General features: G+C 39.3%; 1 long non-coding RNA gene across 3 annotated transcripts in view; it reads right to left on the reverse strand.

The window, feature by feature from the left end:
• Positions 1–20,697, reverse strand: part of LOC122174231 (uncharacterized) — a 923,450-nt gene that overhangs the window by 46,361 nt on the left and 856,392 nt on the right. For 2 of the 3 annotated variants that reach the window (XR_010594532.1, XR_010594531.1), the window contains exons 2-4: positions 12,734–12,865; positions 9,890–9,972; positions 5,564–7,369 (exon numbers count right to left, since the gene is read on the reverse strand). This is a non-coding gene — a long non-coding RNA (uncharacterized LOC122174231). Of the gene's footprint in view, positions 1–5,563; positions 7,370–9,889; positions 9,973–12,733; positions 12,866–20,697 lie in introns of those variants that run through there. The other variant, XR_010594534.1, reaches the window with a different exon arrangement.

Raw genomic sequence — 20,697 nt, forward strand, 5'->3', positions numbered from 1 at the left:
CCTTAGCCTGAGCTCTGTGAGCCTGACTCAGCTGGCACTGACAGGCCGTGGGTTTTTAGTTCCAGTGAGACATACCCTCTATGGCCCAGTCATGATGGCAATAGAGGGGGAAATCAACATCAAGCTATCCCCAACTAGAGATCGCAGCCAGTACAAAGCAACTCATACTGTATACTCACAGCACTTACCACCACACCAGCACTTAAGCCTGCCTTTGGTGGAGTCCTGGCAGCTGGTTCTGGCAACATTATGCAAACTGGCCCAAGGAGAAGAACCTAATCCACTAGTGCTAAAATATTCTAGATGGTAAAAAAAGATACCATGACTGATGAGGTCTAGTTAGAAGTGATTATATTGTAACTTAAGTGATTTAACCCCTGCTTAAATATCTAGATTTAAACATTTATTATTTGATTGATACCATGCACCCATAACATGTTTCTAGGCACAATTATCACAGAAAATTTCAAAGCACACACCAACAGTCAAATTAAATTACACTGACAGCATTGAACATTTCTTGAGTACAATTTTTTTTCCTTTTTATGCAACTTTTTCTATAATCAGGTTCTAAAACATGACATTTTAAAAGAATTATAGCTTTCAGAACTCTTGATATTTTCTCGTTCATAAGTGTCAACTGTTGTAATAATTGGGCCTACAAATTTACAGTAATTGTGCAGTTGAGCTCAACAGCTAAAAAAGTGAGTGAAAGTTCATAAAATGTCACCATAATGTGTTACAACAGATGTTGATGGGAAAAGTTGCAAAAGGGAGACAGAAAGACTGCATTAATCCAAACAAACTGGCCTATTGCTATTACTCAAGGACTGTATTAAGATGTCTGGTAAACAAAAGAAGTGTGGGATGGAAATCAATGGACCAAAATGGGTGTGTCAGAAATTAATCCTAATTAGTAAACAAAATAGTCAGAGGATGGGCTATTCCAGCTACCACTCCCCTTTTGGAGTTCTTAAAGAAAAAGAAAAGAAGGACTTTGGGACAGGGCGTGGTTATGGAAGGGAAAGTGAATGCAACAATTTCTGACTGAACGAAGGGGAAGGAGCACACTTCCATCATGGCTACCACTCCCACCATCTCCTGGGACCCCAGCATCCAGCATGACACTATTGTGCCTCCATCGCTCTGATCCTGAGAGATGTCCTGACTAGACATCCCTATGAGAGGGACCCAGGTGACATCACTTCTTCCACTGCTCTAACTAGATCCCAAACACCACCTGGCATGTGAGACTGTCACCACCCCCTCCACCCCAATGTACCCTTTTCTTTCCCCACCTTATTTCTTCTCTTTCCCATCCCTCTCTTTTTAAAGTTTGGCTCAGCTAGCCAAGACTGTATATTTTACAGCAACATTACTGAGAGACTATCACCAGAAAGAGGTACCTAAACACAATGCCCTAAATAGTCTGATGCTGCTTGTACAAGTTTGCCAGGTCTTGGAATAGCTAATAAGACAGTGTGTTGTGCCTGTGTTTTTCCAGCAGTGAGGTTGCAAGTTAAAGTCAACATCAGAGACAAAAGCTGCATTTTCTAGCTTTTCTCATCTTTCCTCTCTCCCCTTGTGTGTGTTTGCCTTGTTTCATCTTCTAGAAGACGGATAGGACTTTTAAGAGCAGCAGTTATTGCTCCCAGCACATTTCAATTAACTTTGAATCTTTTCCCCAAATGGACAGTTATCTTTAACACCATCTAGAAGACTGTCAAACAAGGTTTCCCCTCCCCACTTCTAAAGGTTCTCTACAGCTAAAGTGAAAGGGAACAAGGGATGTTGTTAAAACGAAAGCCTTATTTAATATTTTACACTTCAAACTGCTTTAACTCCCCACCCCGGCTCATATTTTGAATAAAAGGATTTTTAATAGTGTCTGGCATGTTACTAAGGAGGCTAAGATCTCTGTATACCAAATCCCAAACACTAACATTTTTTAATGTTGGACAATGACATGGTCACGTTAGCACCTTTGACTTATTGAGCTAAATTAACACAATACACCATATGCTATTTAATCAGCTTGTCCCTTTTTTGCCTTAGAAACAGGTTTTTATATAGGCCTGGAACTAAGGCTACACTTAATTACTTTTAAAAAAAGTGGGGAGAATTAAAAGGGTCTCTAGAATTTACTGTGAAGTGAAAAATGGGCCTTTTTGTGGACAATTTTGCTAAGCTAAACAATTTTTTCAGTAAAGAGAATTTTGTACAGCAAAAAAGCATAGAAAGCATGGCAAAAAGTAATATTTCTCTTTTTCCTTTTTGTTGTTGAAATTACACATAAAACAAGAATGTGACAGAGTGAAAAATTCCATGAAATAAAAATTATCAAATGCACATAACCAACTACACATCTGATTTGCCGTTTTAAATACAAATGAAGTTGTTTGTATTTTGTAATCTTTGTACTCCTATAGCATTATCTTTTCATTTTGTTTTATTGTTTTTTCTTCTTTTTTTTTAAATCTGTTCAGTTCTGCACTTCCTTTCCAATCAGTGTATTTCATGTTGCAGTCTAGATGAGCATTTCTGCCCTCTTTCTTTTGAGCATGTTTTACTCTTTCCCAGTACTGAAAGAACACTGAACCAGGAACCTTTTAGAACTTTTGTTTAATTGTAGAAGACAAGCCAATTCAAGATGCCAACAATAACATACAGTAGATGTTGTGTGTGCTTTTTTCATAGTTATTGGAAAGTGCTTCTTTGAGAGGCTGGATAATGAAGTAAGATGAGGTGAAGGGCAACTTCTGCTAGAGGCGTGTACGTGTTAGAAGCCATGTGGCTGCAGGATTCAAATAGCTATTCAGTAAAAAACAAAAAAAAGTGTCCTGCTAAAATGTTTGCAGTGTCATTTCTAATTAGAATAGCCTTAACTGAATCCATTTACTGAAGCCATAGAAGCTTTAGCCTTAGAGAACTGCTAAATACGTCATTAATTTCAGAGCTTGCTCTCATTATGTGGCAGTTCAAAGCATACATAGCCTTATTATTTAGCAAAGATTGTATTTTCCCTGTTAGACTGTACTGTTAGATGTGATTGGTCTAGTGATCTGTCAGAGACGAGTTTGGGTGCTCACAAAGCCAGAAGCAACCATGGATACGTTCAGCCTTACACAGCTCCAGCTCCACTCAGATGTGATGTATTTGCCACATATTGTAGATCTAAGAACAGTGAGGAGGAGAGGGAAATAGTATGGGCAGGACCTTTTGCCATTCTGACTTTCAGTCTCTCTCTCAATGTCAATTTTGGTATTCCCCTGTGAAGGTGATGTTTCAGTGTGTATATATGTAATAAAGTCAATTTCTAAATCATTTTTAATGTTCTGATATCACTGCTCTACAGCCGAAATGCTTCTGAAATAAATGTAGTCAAACTTTACTAATTCTAGGTCACTGAGAACAAAAATGTTGCTTAAAATTGTTGATTGGCTCTAGTTTTCAAGATATGCTATTGGGTCAGTATATACGACCCTTGTCTTGGGAATGGTGGAGGATAAGTGAGTTATAAAGGGAAGGGATCTCAATTTAAACCAGAAATGACTAAAATACATCTTTGACTGGATCTACGAATAAATCTATGACTGGGTTTGGACAGTACTTGCTTTTTAGGCAAAACAATGAATGATGCAATCTGAAGCTGGTATTGCATCATACATGGTATGAATTGCATCATGTTATTCCTAGAAGTCATGGATGATGCAATCACAACGAAGCTTACATCATTCTGCTGAACAAATTGCCCTATATCAGCTCTAGAAATCATACAGTGTCGTGCTCTCTTATTTGTCAGTGTTTGATTTTGCAAAGGGACACATTTCTGTTTAGCCAAAGTGAGCAGAGATGCCTCGTACTTGTGTGAACAGAGCAGATAACTTCTGCTATGTTTGTGGTGAAGTGACTTTTGCATCACAAAAGCTCAGTATAACCACTATGGTTAAGAAAGCCTATCACCTTTATTTTGGCTGCAAAATTGGAGTTCAGGACAAAAGGTGGGACCCACATATATGCTGCAACACTTGTGCAACAAATCTTCGCCAGTGGTTGAACAGGAAAAGGAAATCTATGCCTTTTGCAGTGCCAGTGACTTGGAGAGAGCCAACAGATCATACCAGCAATTGTTACTTCTGCATGGTGCCTCCAGCTGGGAAAGGTGTGTCAAAGAAGAAAAAGTGGACTATGCATTATCCAAACATTCCATCAGGTATACGCCCAGTACCCCACGGAGAAGGTTTCTGATGCACCAGAATCATTCTCACTTGAGTCAGACGAGGAAGAGGAAGAGGATGAAACTTCTGGTCCTGAACCATCAATGTCACAGGACCCACATTTTCTCCCATCCTCCTCCTCTGAACCACACCTCAGAACACAAGGTGAACTGAATGACCTTGTCAGGGATTTGAAACTCTCCAAGAGTAAGGCAGAGCTGTTGGGCTCCAGACTACAGCAGTGGAATCTCCTGGCAGGTGATGTTAGGGTTTCCATGTTCCGTGACGGTCAAAAGGATCTTGTCCCATTCTTCTTCATGGAAAGTGATCTTGTAGCCTGCAACAACATCGATGGTGTGATGGCAGCCCTCAACATCGTTCACGATCCAGATGAGTGGAGACTGTTCATTGATTCATCGAAGACGAGTCTGAAAGCTGTTTTACTGCATAATGGCAATGTTTTGCCATCAATTCCAGTTGGTCATGCAGTCCATATGAAGGAAACCTATGACAACATGAAACAACTTTTGAGGTGCATAAACCATGATCAACATCAGTGGCAGCTTTGTGGCGATCTGAAGGTTGTTGCTGTCTTGCTTGGTCTGCAGACTGGATACACTAAGTACTGCTGTTTTCTCTGCGAATGGGATAGTCGTGCAAGAGATTCCCACTACATCAAAAAAGATTGGCCACTCCGACAGTCATTGGAGCCTGGGAGGAAAAGTGTTCAGAATCCACCACTTGTTGAATCAAGGAAGATTTTGTTACCACCCTTACACATCAAGCTGGGTCTGATGAAGAACTTTGTCAAGGCCATTGACAAAACACAAGCAGCTTTCAAGTACCTCTGTGGAAAATTTCCAAGGTTAAGTGAAGCTAAGATAAAGGAAGGTGTCTTTGTTGGTCCTCAGATTCGTGAACTTCTTTGAGATGATGCATTTGACCATGCACTGCGTGGCAAGGAAAAGACGGCATGGAAAGCCTTCCAGTTAGTGGCAATAAATTTTCTCAGAAACAACAAGGCAGACAACTACAGGTTGTTGGTGGAAAACCTCCTCAAGGCATACAAAAGCCTTGGTTGCAACATGTCACTAAAGATACATTTTTTGCACTCTCATCTAGATTTTTTTCCACCGAACTGCAGAGCAATGAGCGACGAGCACGGTGAGCGATTTCATCAGGACATTGCAACAATGGAGAAACGCTATCAGGGCAAATGGAGCCCATCAATGCTTGCAGACTACTGCTGGACAGTGACAAGAGATGCTCCATTTAATGAATACAAGAGACAAGCCAAGAAGCGCCGAGTAGACACTGAATAGGACTGAACTATGTACAGAATAGTGTTTTGCCTTTTGTTTCATAATAAATTTTATTTATATAACCCTTTTGCTGATTTTTAAAGTGTTACATAAACAGGACAGGTGAAATATCATGTAAAGCAACCATAAACACATGAAAAGACCTTGGTTTACAATTTATGATTAAAACTCTACTATCTACACAATATACATAGACATAAAATGTAAAAGCTTAAATATCTTAGAAACAGTAGCCAATCAGTTGTTTTAATTGTCATATTTGAATTCAGCACATCAAAATACATAATAAATAGCACATTTTATCTCTGAAGCAGACGACTTCTCAAAAATTGTAGACCAGTGTATTTTAAACCGTTTAGATTTCTGTGCTGATGTATTGTGGTGTGTGTGGTTTCTTAATGTATTGAACCCATTAGGTATATGCATGGACTATTCACCTTCATCTGATTTGTGACCCACCCTTCCATTTGACTTATGACCCTACACTTGGCACTTATGTCCTCTTTTTATCTTTGTTTCCACTTTGACCAGTTATCCTAGCCATTCTGGAAGCTGACACATGTAAATTGTTAGGTAAATACACAAAAAAGCTGGAAGATGATCTTCCTAACCCAAACTCCAGCAGAGCAACTGCATGCTGGGATTCAACAACTACTAAGGAGAACGTACACAAGCTACACATCACGTGGCACAGCTCTGGTAAGCACCTTCAAACCTGATGAAGATGTTCCTGTGAGTAATGGCACAGACTGATTAGGTGTGTGTTTATTCTAGACTGACAATTATTCCTTGATAATTAAGGACTTTCTTCCCCTTTAGCAGCCCACATAAGTACCAAGAGAGCAACTTGCTGTACGAGGCATGGGGCAGTGCAATGAGTAGGCAAAACCAAACTGCTCTCCCTGTATACATCTGCCAGCAGAACATGTGGCTGAAGGAGTAAGAATATGCTGCATGCCTTGAAGGAGTGTTTCAGACATTTCTTCTCCCAGCACAACCTAGAAGCTTTAGCGCATAATTTCTCTAAGTGCTCACCTTGGGATGGTGCAGCTATTCTTACTTCCCTTCTCTAAAGCCAAATGCAGGGGTATGCCAGAAAGTTGCAACTGAGCTCCTAGTAAAAAGACAGGTTTTATTCCCATTGTGTTGCAGATATAGGTCCCTCATTATCAAAGAGTTGCAATTATACCCCATATTTGGCACTTTTTTGATGTGTAACGGGGATGCCTTTTCATTTGTAACTTCAACAGGTGAAGTGAAAAAAAAACGAGTGCATTCACCCACTGCACTTCCTAATCCCTTTTACCCTTGCTTTTGATTAACTGGATGCCATCAGGTACGCACATGAATTCTTGATGCTAGTACAACAGAAGTCTAAAAGAAAGGTACACCAAGAGGGGAAAAAACCATTACAAACGGAATGAAGGTGTTTGGGGTAAGGGGCTAGGGAGGAAGCATTGCCTATAATCATTAGGAACAGGTTCTCTCCCAGTTCTGCTTCAAATTTGTTGTGTGACCTTGGGCAAATTAACTTTGCATCATGGAGGAAAGGGCAGAAAAATCTGCAAAATCTGCAGAGGGGAGGAACAGTGGCTCCATTCTGTAATGGAAGCCGTGGAAGTCCTACTGCTCCAGCTCAGCAGTGTGCAGAAGGAGGCTAAGCCAAGGATCATCCCCTCCTGCAGCAGGCTCCCCAGTTTAATCATCAGAGCTATTAAACAGATATCTGTCTTGAACTTAAACAGCTGCTATAATCAGAAATATTTCCTCCTTCATATTTTCTAGGTCCTAGATGTGTAGCATTCAACCTTCTTCCTGAAGTTTGTTCATCTGTGAAAAGGGGAGAATATTTATCACAGAGTTAAAAAATGTTTGTGCACCACTTTGAGAAATAAAAACCGTCATACTGGGTCAGACCAAAGGTCCATATAGCCCAATATCCTGTCTTCTGACAGTGGCCAGTGCCAGGTGCCCCAGAGGGAATGAACAGAACAGGTAATCAGGAAGTGCTCCATTCCCTGTCTCCCATTCCCAGCTTCTAGCATTCAAGTATTAAGGTGCTTATAGCTACTAATAAATCTTAAAAAGAACATTAATAAAGTAGGAAAAGTACATACTAAATGTTTCCATGTACATTAAAATTAATAACTCTGAAAAGACTATCTGTATACTATGTATATGTTTTATAAACAGAGCCATTTTAAGTATTTTTAAACATGGTTCTTATTAAACTGTTTTTCCATCTTCCTGGCACTTCTGAAATTATATTGGCATCAAAAAAGATGAGTTCACTATATAAAGTTGCTAAAATGTAAGGCTAAGTAACTTTTTTTTCATCAATTCTTGTTGCTGTTCCTAAGTGGGACCAAGTACTCTGCTAGATAATTCTCATGGAGTTTGTAAAATAAATAAAATACATAAAAAAATCAACTATTTGTATTGTTTTTATTTTTTTATTCTTCCCGCCTTGAAGGTAGAAATACTAACTACCTGTCTTATTTCATTTTGCATAGTTGTTCTCTCCTTTTTGCCTGAACACCAGTTCAGAGAAACATTTTAAATAGAAGGTAACAAAATATTTCACTTTGTAATACTAGGAATATTCATGTGGATTTTTTTGTTTTGGTTATTCAATCTTTTTTTTTTTTCTTTTAGAAGAACAAACACTATTTCACAGGTTCATGAGTAGAAACAAGCTTGCTATTCCTCAACCACTGACATGATTCATGTCCATTTTGTTTCTGGACGTAACAGTATTATCAGAGAAATAGTTCAGCACTTGCAGCTGGGTTTTGCTGAGATGTGTGTTTTACAATCATCACATCAAAACATCTGTTTCGAGTGTGGCATATTGACTCTTTTCTAAGAGCACCACCACCAACACTAACAACATATTGTAGCTCTTTTTAACTATATAAAATGAGTGTGGCAGATTCATCCTTAGCACAGGTTTGATCCAGACCACAAATAAGCCACAGAGCCTTGCAAAATTCACTGTAAATAAACAAACCAACAAAGTCAGCTCCCAGTTGTTGAAAAGACAGAAGCTGGGGGTGGGGAAGAACAAGTAGGTGTGTGTTATTCCTTATAGTAAAGCAAGGAAAGCTTGCATTTAACTACTACATTTTAATATAGCCACAGAAGTTATAGACTGCTAATGCTGCAACCTGCTCTTCTTCATCTCCCTTGTAGCCCAGAGTCTTGTTTACCAGTATGGCCTGTAACCTTTTTGACATTTGCGACTTCTGCACTACACAACAGCTTTTCCACACAGAGTGGGAGAACCATTCAGGTCAGGATTGATATACATTTTAGAAGCTTTCATAGCACTTGCCAGAAGCACTTTCCCATGTTAGCCAAAGGCACTAAAATTACGACTATAGTTTTAGAAATAAAGAAGAAAAACCACTGGTTTTTAAGCAGCAACTGCTTTACTGAGATATTGGACAATCTTTTTGCCTATCAATCTAAAGGTCTCATCCTTTCTGAATGTCTCCACTGTCTTCCCCTTCTCCATCACATCAAATTCTTGCTACCTATAATTACCTTCAAGGTCCTGTGTAACTCTGCCTCTCCCTATCTTATTTGAGCTTGTCTTTCATTGTCTGGCCTCTTCATCCAGCCAAGTATGCCACCCTCATTACCTTGTGTCATGGACCAAGCCCTGGCATCAGGCCTAGTGGTCAAAGACGTAGGTCAGAGCCGGAGTCAGGAGTCGGAGCCAAGGTTCAGAAACTGAGCAGGATGGGAGTAGATTGGAGAAGGGCAGGAACAAGGCTGGGACTAAGGCAGGCACAGAAGCAACAACTGCTCACTGGTGTAAGCACTGAGCAGCCACTGGGCAAGTACTCCTGGTGGACTTAAGAACAGTCCTGGCAACACTGCTCAGCCAATATGACCAATTAAGGGTTTCAGCTGCCATGAGCAAGCTGGTCCCAGACTCAGCTGCAGGCCCTCATTCCTGACACATTATTTGTTTCCCTCACAAACATCCCCATACTTCAATCCATGCCTCTCCCCATATGTAGAACACCCTTCCTGTACACGTTTTCCAAGTCACTGTACTCTTACTTAAATCCCTCCAGAAGATCCACTGTTTCCTTTGGCACACACATGACGCTTGCTAATTAAGTTATCTACTTAGCCACATCATTTGTTCATTTCTTGAATGAACCACTCTTGTGTTGAAGGAGGAGATCAAATGCTGAGGAAGAGAGTAACAAGAAACTGGTGTGGGGAGAGCAAAGAAGTGATTTCTGGAGAGAAGATGGGGGGGGTAGTTAGTGGGGTGGGAGGAAATGACAATGAAGAAATGAGATATGTGCCCAGCTTCACCCAGATCTCTCTCACCAGATGCTGTGTCTCTTTCTTCCTCTCATTGATTTTGCCATTTCAGACTATACACTCTTCAGGATAGGAACTGTGTCCTTCTGCTAAAAAAAAAAAAAAGAGCCTAACTTATTTTGGGTGCTATAGCAAACTAAAAATTAATGAATTATTGAGTGTATACGCCAGGGTCCGCAACGTTCAGCACGCGGCTCGCCAGGGTAAGCACCCTGGCGGGCCGGGCTAGTTTATTTACCTGCTGACGTGGCAGGTTCGGCCGATCGCGGCCCCCACTGGCCACCGTTCGCCGTCCCAGGCCAATGGGGGCGGCAGGAAGCCACGGCCAGCACATCGCTCGCCCGCGCCGTTTCCCGCCGCCCCCATTGGCCCGGGACGGCGAACCGCGGCCCCCACTGAACCTGCTGCGTCAGCAGGTAAATAAACTGGCCCGGCTTGCCAGGGTGCTTACCCTGGCGAGCCGCGTGCCGAACGTTGCCGACCCCTGGTATACGCCAAGCACTAAATGATGGGGGTTAGTAAGTAGTTTTTACTAGAGCTCTCCAGAGCACAACAACAATTCTGTTTTGCAGCAACTTTTGAGGTCTCGGCAGTTGTTTTAGTTTCTCCATTGGAACAAGAACAAAACTTTTTGAATGTTTAAACAAAAAATGGATTTGTATCAAAATGTCTGTTTTCTGATCAAAACCTGGGTACTGACCTGGGAGGCAGATTCAAATTCAGAGCAGAATTTTTCATCCCATATCACTCTGAATCAGGCAAAGCAGGGACTTGAACCTGGGTCTCTCACATCCCAGGTGTGGGACTTTCTCTTTTGAAAATCTTTCCAACAGAAACTTAATTGACACTAATACAGCTCCAGGAAACATTCTGGCTTTGATTAAACAAATTAATTTTAAGAGAGAGCTGGTCAAATGTATGAGTGTCATTGTCTGACAGAGGTGCTTGTGATGGGAGGGGGCAGGGCTCACTCCAGTTTATGTCTTATGTTCCTAAAGCTCATGCTCAGGATTCCTGCTGGTGTATTTAATGTATTCTGTGAGGTTGTATTATCTCTTTCCTCTGAAGCATCAGGGATGGCCACAGATGGAGATGGGACACTAGGTGGGGAGGGCCAGGGCTTTAGGTGGCACTGAGCAGTGCTTGGCTGGCTGGTTGTTGCTCATATGCTCAGGGTCTAATGAATCACCACATCTGAGGTCCGGAAAGAATCTTCCCCCAGATCAGATTGGCAGTGACCCTAGGTATGGGAGATGGGTTGCCTTCCTCCACAATCAACATTTTTTTAAATCAAGATTGGATGTTTTTCTAAAGATCTGCTCTAGGAATTATCTTGCAGAAGTTCTAAGTCTGTGTTATATAGGGGGTCAGACTGGATAATAACAATTGTCCCTTCTTGCCTTAGAATTTATGAAAACTTTGAATATTAAAAGTAATTCACAATATGTACACCACAAGTCTCTCACCTTGCTCTGTATTGAAGTTATTAGTGACCTCGACTGTGAGCTTTTTTGCTCAATGGAATTGTCATCCAAATGAGCTACCACTTTTCTTTTCTTTGCTGTTGACTCAATCTGAGGGTTCAGTTTATAGTGTAATAAATATGGAGTTGATTAATCTATTGGCTGCTAGTAACACCTCATTCTTGTAGATTACAAAGTGTACACACACAGGGCATGGCCTTGTAAACCATAAAACTACTTGAAACTATTCCTCAGTAAAAATCAAAGCTATGTATGATTCCAATCAAATCACAGTTTTTAATCTATTCAGATTATGAATATTTTACAAGAAACAGATACCGGGGCGAGTTCTCTGAAGGTATAGTATCTCAGCTTTCTCAATTTTTGATTATTAATCCTCTTTAAAAAATGAATTTGGAGGGTCTTTATCAACAAGATTTAACTTTTTTTTTTGGAGGGGAGCATTTTTTAAGAAATTTTGTGGTCAGAATCTTGTTGAAACAGTAGCTAATGTAACATACATCTTTAAAATGCATTTCCCATAAACTGGACTATAAAGCTGGGTCTATATTTAGTCTAGCCAGTGTGAAGAAAAGGAGTCTGACTCCTTTAAGAGTTCACCCAAAGGAGTGGGGGAGAAGTGTGTGTGTGGGGGGGGCATCACCTAAGCAACAGGCTGCCTGGGAGGACCTCAGACGGGCCACTATCCCATGCATAACAGACAGAACCTTCCAGAACTCCATTCTCCCCAGAAAGAGCCCTCTTTTCATTTCCTAGGCCATCTGGTTCCATAGTACAGCACGGAGACAATCCCCTTTCCACAGCCACTTAAGCCTCATACAAGGGAAGGGCAGTGGGGTCTCAGCAATGACTTGGGACCAGGTTAAAGTTGTGAGGGCTGACAGCAGCTCTCCCAAATAGGTGAAAAATATTAAGGAAAGAATAGTCCTGAGGTGTTTAATCTATTGCCTGGCATTTCCCAGATAAGTGAATAAAGTTGCAGTCTAATTAATCCACATCCCTTGTAGCATCTCTTTCTTCCTGTGTGGCTGGGACAATGTGCAAAGTACGTAAGAGCAAGTGGCTTCATGTCTCAGCATAGCTGAAGTGATGCTCCATTACCAAGGAGTAATTAATCATGTTGAGGGCATGAAAAAACAGGTTCTCAGTCTTGTGATCACAGAGACTAAAGAATGATCTTTTTTACAATGCTGAATCTTAGAGGTGAATTTTAAGAACATATGTGGCTGCAATTGAGGGAATGTGAAATCAGAAAAGTGCTTGGAGGTAGTTTAAAATGTATCTTCCCTTCCATCTGAAAGCAGGACTTACTATTTAGTCTCACTATGTGGTGTCATCAGTCATTCATTATACATATAAAACTTACCTCTGTCAAACTATATATATATTTGTCTGTTCCTTGTTCTTGCTAATTACGTCACTTGTCAATGCTACAGCAGTTGAATTTACACTATTTCAGATTTCTGCACACCACTGAAGGGATCTTAAATACAGCCACCTGTGTGAAAAGAACATGAAGTTTTTTAGTTTTAAAAATTAATTCACAGAAATTAAGTTTTTGGGGTAAAACATTTACAACACAAGTACAGAAACCCACAACTTGTTTAAACAAATACTCTTCATTACAGTACCTTGTAATGCAGTTAAGCTTAATAGGACAATCTTAAGAACATACAATTTGATTGGTAAAAACATGCATATAGGATAAACTGTTTAGCAATAGGTGTAAGTGAGTGGATTAACTAGAGAAGCTTATAGTTCTCACTAGATGTGTTTTTACTTAACTGTTACTGTAAAATGCAGGTCTTAGAAATTACCATTTCAGGATTATAATTTATTAAATTACAGGTAGCATTGCAAATCCAAACAATATATTACTCTATTTTAAATATCTATGGGGGATATATCCATCTCCACTGGGAATTTCTAAGGTCATTTCTCACCAGAAAATCTAAGGCAAATATTTTCAAAATGTGGTGCCTAAATTTAGGAAACTAAATTCTTATTTTGCAACTTAAAAAACTACATTTAAAAAAATAAATATATAGATTTTGCAGTATTGGAAGGGTAAGTTAATACTACAATGTTATGAATTTTAGCTTAGAAAGAACTTTCTATTTGAGTACAAGAAGGCCCCAAAGTTCTCCAAAGTTATTGAGTACAAATATATTACTACAGAAATGGAAGAAATGAGCTGAGTTAAGGATCTGCAGTGTAGAGATTGTTCATAAAACCTTTTCAAGTACTAGAAATATCAGATATTTCTGTTCACTTGGTTCTCAAGATAACATAGCTGTAAAATTCTTACTGCCATAAAATAATGTTTGACAGTATCTAACAAACCTGTGTCATTCATTAAACACAGGACAAATGGAGTTTGTGGAAACACATTTCCAGAGTTCATACACAGGTTAAGCCATTAAACTGATTCAAAATTTCTTGAAACAAATCCAACCCAAATATAAATAAAAGGGAGAAAGAAGAAAACACTTTTCCAAGTGTTTGACACTTTCCAGCGTGCTACTGTGCACCACTTCTAATAGTTTACACAGTTATGTGCTGTACATACCATACAGTACTACATCATAAAGAAGAAAGATTTATGACATCCAGCTATACCTGATTTTTATTTGTGATTGCTGTTTGTTTTAGTTTTGGGATGTCACCTTAACTTTTTGATATGATAACTTCCATTTTCATTTTATTTTTATTACTATCTTGTACGTCTTCCAAGGTATTATAGGTTGCCTGAGACTTCCAATCACAATACACTGTTTTCAGTTGTTTATTTAAACTACCTTAGTTGAGATTCTCTTTGTTGGCTGTCTGTCTCAGGCTGATTCTTTCTGGAAAATTTCAGACAAAATGGTTCATCCATTTCTGAGAACAAGGTTAGGGGGGGAAAAAATCAGTTGGTTTGCCCATGTTAAAAAATATTGGTGACTCTTTCTTCGAAAAACTCTAGCTCTCCCAATCTTTGGAGCAGAAACTTGAAATTTAGAAAGTTTTGGCCTTTGTGTCAAAAGAATATACCTTTTGCAATCCCCATGAAAATCCTCACACATTTTGATAAATTAAAAGCCTTTGAGAAATTGCAGTTTGCACATGTTATATAATGGTAAGCACTCTGAAAAATTAGGTCTGAGGTGTCTCAACTTGGGCACCTAAAAATTGTGGGCATCATTGACTCTAATTGCCCTGCGCCTCAATTCTCCCATTTTACATATGGGTATCATACCACCCCCTGACATTAAGAACAGCCCCAGGGCAGAGGTTAAGAAGCACCCAGATATCTGCTAATGAATAACAGCTGACTTAGCAACTTCAAATATGCCCCAATTCTTTAATGTGATGAAATGTATCTGATAAGCGTCAATGAAAAGCTCATGAATCATGCACAATTTCATGGTATATTTCACCGAAGCCAACAAAAGGTACCAGCCCTGTGACTTTCGGGGATAGATCCTGGTCCAGGAGTTTGGTCACTCATCTTGACGGAAATGTGGTAAGAATTTTAATCTTGAACCAAGTTTTAGTTACTAGAAAGCATTTTATCTTTATTTCTCTCATAACCATTATAGACATTAATCAATATACTTGTACTCACGTAAAATCTCTCTTTCTAATCAAATAAACTGGTTTCATTTTTAATTTAAACCAATCCAGTGCTGTGTTTGAGCTGAACTGGTTGGTAACTCCAGTTAAAGTAACAAATTGTTGAACATTGATGCTTTAAATGAGCAACAAACCTTAACATTCCTCTCATTGTTCCAGGACAGGCTTGGACATTTTAGAACACATGTTTTGGGGGACATTCAGATACCGGGAGGTTGTGGAGTCACCATACCAATTGTTAACAAAAGTTACTGAAGACCAGTGGAAGCTTGTGGTATTGCAGGCAGGCTCCTGCATCCGGGGCATTGGACCAGGACAGCTCAACACATACGCAGAATGCATGCTTGCTGCTGGCTGTGGATGTGTCAGGGAGAGAGCTACAGTGGCATAAGGAACTTAGGGCTACAGAATAAGAGGTAACAACTATTCACCAGTCTGGATTGCACCCCAGAATGTGACGCATCCCCTCATCTCTCAGGTGTCATGAGGATAACTTCATTAATGTTTGTGAAGCAGTCAGGTACTGTAGTGATGAGTGGCATAGAAAGAGACTATCAGGAAATTAATAATTCTGTCTTCAGAGCAGGGTTTGAATAGTGTGCACTAAATATGGGATGGAGCCACATTGAAGAATGAGGAGAAAACAAAATATTGAATCGCTACTCATTAAGTGAGCATCCTCCATCCTGTGTGCTGAATAAAACAGGCGTCCGGTGAAAAAATAACCATGTGCTCATGTAATTAAAAGCTATCATAATGCATATGCACAATGGGGGCATGAGCAGACAAATTAATGTTGCACAGGCAACCTCAATTCTGGCATTTCCTAACTTTTGAGTGCTTCACTTTGCAACCTTAATAATGTTCTTTTAATGTACTTTTCTTATGTGTAATATATTATATAAAAGGGTCTAACACTATATTACAATTACTGTTAGCACTGCAGCACATCAATTTCGATTGGCAGATGCAACTATTTTAGTACATTGCTGACTCCACATTTGCCAGTGTTACAGAAGACATCTAGCACATGATCACTGGACAAGAAGAAATATTGTTCATGTCTTTTGTAAGATGTTTATTTATACATGCTCAAGACACACATTAGAAGTGGAGAATATTGATTTCACCTCTTCAGGTTTTCTTATGTATTCTGAACTAGCTACAAGATAAATTTTGAGTCACGTGCAAAAGCTTTATTTTTAAGAGGTCCAGCTTCATGCATGTTTAATTGCATACTTTTTTCACCGTGGTATTTCTAGGTGCGTTACTGCTCAGCAGAATGTCCCCAGCCCACATGATTTAACCATTACACACTCCTGCCAGATGGTCAGTCTACTTCCACCCAATATGACTATATAGGAATTATTTTGGGTCTGTTCATGCTGTTGCTTGGTAAGATACTAGAGCAATTCTATTTGTCTTTTATGTGTTAAGAGCAAACAGCACTTGCAGTCCTTGCCAATGTAAGAAACAAGAGGCTCGGAAGAGTAGCTAAATCTAGATCTCCAACATGACTGTTCAAAGCATATACTCATTTTCAAATTAGCCTGAATCCTCAGGGTCCCAATGAACTAAATCACTAGACACCTAGGATGGAGTTTTCAAACATGCTTAAGTGACTTAACCGCATAAGTCTCTCAGATTTTCTTAAATCATGTAGGTGCTTTTGAAAATCTCAAGCCCCCAGAGAACCAAGTTATCTTCCACCCACTTTTATCTTGTTGGTATTGCACATATTCCTCTCAGATGAGGACCTAGTCACCATGAAATTAGAAAAAGAAAATAAATCTGAGTAAAAGAAGTTAAACCTAGAGCTGGTGCATCTCAAACTTAATGCAAGTCCTGAATGTGTGCATCTTTCACCTAGATACTGTAGGGATAGGCATGTTTCAGATGTCATATATTCGTCAATTAATTACAGATTAAATAAACAGATGAGACAGAGGATGGAGTTGCACAGAAAGATTCACACAAAGAAGAAACAGAAATCGTTGAGCTTCTCTCTTACGGAAGAAAGCAAGTAGTTAAAGTAGTATTGTGAGGTTTTGCCATAAACAAAATATAGTTTCAGCAGTAGAAATATTTTCTTTTTGAAAACATACCTCCTCCCACCCAACAGAATCATACTGTAATAATGCTCCAAAATACTGACTCACACTCATGTTCTCACAGTACCGAGAAGATATGGACCATTTTTGTAGAATGCCATATTCACAGACAGTAATCTTTTACCTTTGAATAGACTCTCTTTGGCCAAATTCTTAAGATCAATTACAGCCCATTTTCACCAGTCAGGGACCACAATACAGTCACATATTGCCACCAGGGAATTCCCCTGGCATATACGGCAACTTTCTTCCAATGCATCTGTGCTGCTGTTGGGCTCTGTGCCCCAGCCTTTGTTTCCGATGCAGATGGGTATGTTGAGAGTGGGCGCTAGTATGGTAGAAGGTACTCCCCACAACAATTTTTCACTGCTGTAGGTTACATTAAGGACCCCATAACAGTAGTAAAAATTAGGCTGTTGCCACATAGCTTTATGTGGTGCTGGGTCTGGAACTAACAATCAGGAAGCTAGAAACCAACACTCTTTCCTGCAGAGCTCTGATGCAACAGATTATCTGTTCCATTTAGCCCACAGTGGTTTTTGCAGGATTAGGGACTTAATGTGGACAGAGACTGGAATCTAGTGCAGGGAATCAGTGGTTGTGGTAGTGATACAGTTGAAGGGAGCCAAGAAAATGATTTTAGTGGCAACATATTGGCTAGGCATGAAAAGTACAATGTAATATGAGCTGAGGGGTGAAAACATTATCTACTAACTTCAATGAATCTACATCAGGGATAAATTTAGCCCAAATATACAAGATTCAAGTAACTTCCTTTAAGATATTTTAAAATCTCTAACATTACCTAATATTTAAGAATAGGTTATATAGGAGATATTTAAGAGTAGGTTAGATAAACGTCTGTCAGGGACGGTCTAGACAGTATTTGGTCCTGCCAGGAGGGCAGGGGTCTGGTCTCGATGACCTCTCGAGGTCCCTTCGAGTCCTAGAATTTATGGATCTATGAATAAAGATTAAAATCTCCTTTACATAAACTCATTATGAATTTTTAGCCTCAAAAGAAAAATAAAGATGTCTATTGCCATTAACATCCTGATAAAGGCCAAACTACTGCTCTAGCAATCCCTTGTGAGCTATTTACACAGTAGCGACAAAGATGACCATTGTAAATTGTGCATGTTACAAATTGTTTAAATACAGCCATCTGAGACACTACAGCTATATTTCTGACATGAGAAAACATCCTTTCAAATTCTATGTGGACATCTCTGAAATTTCTAAAAACCACTACGCTGATAAGTAAAGGATGACAAGGACTGATTTTATTGAGCTGATCTTGCATTTTGTTTTGAAGTTACAGATGGAACATTTTACAAAACCCTGCCGCCTCTTGACACCATGCCCTCCTTCCCCTACTCCCCCACTCCTTTTTTTTTCTAAAACCACCAGCACCTGACCTTTAACTATCTACGTTCTTTCAACCAGATCAAGAACTTTAATACACACAAACTATCCCCCCCCTTCCCCGCCCGAAATGAGCTTTGCTTACAGAGCTACCCTTTCTCACAACCCGGGAGGAAAAAAGACTTGACTTTTGAAATCTGGACTTGCAATACATCATCTGCTTTAGAACTTTACTCAAAGTTTTTGGGAGAAATTGTTCCTCACACAAACTAAAGATTCTTGTATTGGTCAAGAAGTAACGATTCTATCAAAGTGATTTTAAAAATGTTACTTTAAAAAAAATCTTTTGGCCAGTGATAGCAGCCTAAGTAATTAAAAGAAAAATTTCATTAATTAAAAACAAAACATGGTTGGAGAAGTAGTTAGTGCATAGCACAGCCATATAAAAGATATAGGTTCCTAAACAGTTTAGGATTCCTGTCTCTGCCCGACAGTGACGAGGAATTTTGTTGATACAACATGTAGTATATAATCCTATATTAAAATTAACATTAAAAATAAATCTCCCTCAATTAAGATTTGTCTCATTTAAAAAACTAATTCCTGCATCATGTTAAAAGTGAGGTTACACTACAAACGTCCCCCCTTAGCCAAAACGTTGTGCGTCCAACAATTTGTCCATGAACCTGTCTGACTCCAGCACCAGTGGGACATGGGTATATGGGATATCAGTTTCCTAACTACCTTCCCCTGCTCTAAAAGTTGCTTGTCGTCCTCGCCTTCTGGCTTTCCCAGTCCATCCTTACAGGTCACCAGGGGACATGAAGCCTCACAAACTGGCGAAAGCCATGGTAGATTTGCCACAGATGCCAGGAAGACCATGGAGGGTCACAGATGTACCAATCGTCTCAATCACAGGCAGGGAAAAGTATTCATTTTCCCAGGAGTGTTGTAAAATTTAGGACTGGACCTGTTGTGACTAATCTGCTCGTAAGCCCACATAATTTCAAAAACAAAACCTCCACATGGCACCCAGAATAACATCACTTTTCAAGCAAGCTATACATACAAGCCAAGGAACAATAATTCTAAATTACCCTCATCTCTTTCTACCTCACGAGTGTTAAAATTCTCTAAAAAGTTTTAAGCTTTTTTAGTCTAATGCAGAGCTAGAAACTCAGTAGTTCACAATGACGTTACAACAGGTATAAAATTAGAAATGCATTAGGAGCTACAGCAGACACACTGGGTGAAAGAGCTTTATACAGTGATATATTAAAAGTGGAATTAAAAAAGATTTGTACATGTATTATATAATATGATTTGTATTGTGGATGCTGAAATAATATGAAGTCAGTCAGTCACTACTAAAGAGGTCTTTTCAGAACAAAGGGAAAACAATGCCCAACTTAAATTCTATTAGAATTACTGTTTTGCTAGAAGTAATATTAAATAGTTGTAGAGATATCTCCTAAGCCTAAAGAATTGGACATATTCAGTGCTTGTGATTTTGTATTTCCTACAGTTGCCATTATACCTATAGGATTAAAAAAAAAAACACATTCAAAGAGCATATGCAGCCCCATAACCGCTATGAGTGAGTGAGTTGAACAGTGGTGGATACTGTACATCAGTTCTCATAGCCTTCTAACAACAATGAAGTCTGGTGACGTGATGGCAGCTTTAGTTTACTACATTTTAAAAAGAAATGCTTCCTAGATCTACAAATTATAGATACTATGGGCTAGATCTACTTAGCAGTTATTTTGAGAGTGCAGCTCTCACTTAGGTATCCATTACAGTACAGGCTTTTGTAAATACCCAAGCACCTTTAATGATTAAAATTGCAAAAACAAGGGCTCGCATAGGTTGATGTAATAATCCTGGTTACAGGACTGTCTAGGTAGACCCATCTTTTGGCAGACACAACTCAGCAGTGCACCTGATATTTGTGATTCATCTGACCAATGACAACTAAACAAATGGTGACATCGTTACTCTGAACTGTTTGCCGTCCACAAGGCTAAAACTATTTCTGAGGGTGGAAATCTCTGAATAGTTTTGAATTAATGATGAAGGTACTTAAGGAAGATACAGTCTGCTCACAGAACACCCACAAAGCAGTAAAAAAGGTAAAGGATTTACATTTTAAAATTAGCATCCAGAGATCCCTTTACACAGGTGCAGTTTGGACCGGAAAAATGTACACCTGCAGTTTTGCACTTATAAAGCGAATTGC

The sequence above is a fragment of the Chrysemys picta genome, chromosome 1 (assembly GCF_011386835.1).
Source record: "Chrysemys picta bellii isolate R12L10 chromosome 1, ASM1138683v2, whole genome shotgun sequence".
NCBI lineage: Eukaryota > Metazoa > Chordata > Testudines > Emydidae > Chrysemys > Chrysemys picta.